The sequence below is a fragment of the Mustela nigripes genome, chromosome X (assembly GCF_022355385.1).
Source record: "Mustela nigripes isolate SB6536 chromosome X, MUSNIG.SB6536, whole genome shotgun sequence".
NCBI lineage: Eukaryota > Metazoa > Chordata > Mammalia > Carnivora > Mustelidae > Mustela > Mustela nigripes.
The window spans coordinates 114482105-114483913 of record NC_081575.1 but is presented as its reverse complement, the minus strand read 5'-3'; positions in this window follow the sequence as shown (position 1 = coordinate 114483913).

Below are 1809 nucleotides of genomic sequence, written 5' to 3'. Positions count from 1 at the left end.
CCCAAGCCCCGCACTGGTCTCCCTGCTCAGCAGGAAGCCTTCTCCCTCTCCCACTCCCACTCCTTGTGTTCCCTCTCTTGCTGACTCTCTCTCTCTCTCTCTCTATCTGTCAAATAAATAAATAAAAACTTTTTAAAAAGTTTAACATTTTAAAAAAATTAAAAATAAATAACAACAACAAAATCCCACAGGGAATTGTTTCTCTGACTTTTCTGGCACTTCTTGGAAACTGACATAGCAGATAGATTTTTATCTAAGTGGCTGAGCCTGATCTTTTATAGCCAAGCTTGTATATTTAAATTCTTTGTAACAATATTCAACTAATCACCTTGTATCATGGTCTAAGTTTTTCTATTTTTCTAAGTAAGAAAATGTGTTGTTAATGCTCTGTTTCATTATATGTAGAATTATTTGCTTTACTGGAAAATGTGGGTTTTCTTCTTTTTCTTTGGAAACACTCTATATACTTAAAACTTCGTAAAATTATTTCCTTTTACAGGAGCACAGGACTGCTTTATTAGGCCTCATAAGTGCAATGCAAATTAGCTGAAGTTGTTGAGCTTAAGGCCTCAGAGAAATATCTAAAACTAAATTAGGCAAGTGTAGGGTTCAGAAGAAAGACCAACACCTTCTTTTCTCTGTTTCTCTCTTTCAAATTCAGCAACAGCTTTGTATGGTAATGAATCTTGAGTATATTCCCTGTGGATGAACATATATTATGTTTTAAGATTCTGGGTCATAAAGAGAAGGTTCCCCAAGTATTTTCCTGTTGTCCCTTGAAGCAACGAAGGCCTTGAGCTGTAGGAGGAAGGAAGGAGAGAAGGTAGTCCACTTACTAACCTTTCATATGTGTAACCTCACTCTTAAAGTTTTTTTTTTTAAACTGAAACTCTTAACAACCCTTTTTAAAAAAAACTTAGTAACCTTTTTTCCATCAGTGTTCTCTTTAATACAACCAACACATACAACGTTTCAAGATGGTAGGGCAAAAACATTGTTTTCCTTTAATGTGAAGTAACTTTGGCATATAGCGCCTTGTCTTCAACGGCTGTAGTTGTATCTGTTAGGAAAACTGCTAGTTACAGAAGCCCAAAAAATAGTGTTTCTAGTGAGACCAGATGAAGAGGTACCTAGTTAAGTCCAATCGGCCCGCAGAATTATGAGAGAGAATAAAATGGTCATTTTAAGACACTAAGCTTTGGAGTGGTTTGTTATGCAGCAAGGACTAACTGATACAGGTGGTTTCTAAGACTGTGATAGAACTTGAAGAAGAAGCCTCTGTTTCTTCAGTGACCGAGGAAATTCGGGAGCTCAGTTATGGTTTAAAATAAAGGAAGATAGAAGGGAGAACTTGCAATGAAGGACCAGTGCCCCAGTGATCCAGGTTAAAGGAAGAGATGTTGAACCAGAAATGAAATAGGGAAGCCTGGAAATCATGTTATATATGGGTAGAGAATTACTGCGCAAGGCTGAGTCAAGTTGAATTGAATAAGAGTATTTCATGTTTCTCTAATATCTGTAGCAGAGATTTCTAGTTGCCTACCCAATATCCATTCTTAGATTTTTTCCTTACTAGTATAACCATATAAATGTGTGTGTGTTATTTGTTTTGTTTTGGTTTTGTTGTGGGCAGGGAGTGGAATGTGCTGAATTAGAAGGCTGCATTTCCTGGGGCGCCTGGGTGGCTCAGTGGGTTGGGCCACTGCCTTCGGCTCAGGTCATGATCTCAGAGTTCCGGGATCAAGCCCCGCATCGGGCTCTCTGCTCAGCGGGGAGCCTGCTTCCTCCTCTCTCTCTCTCTGCCTGCCT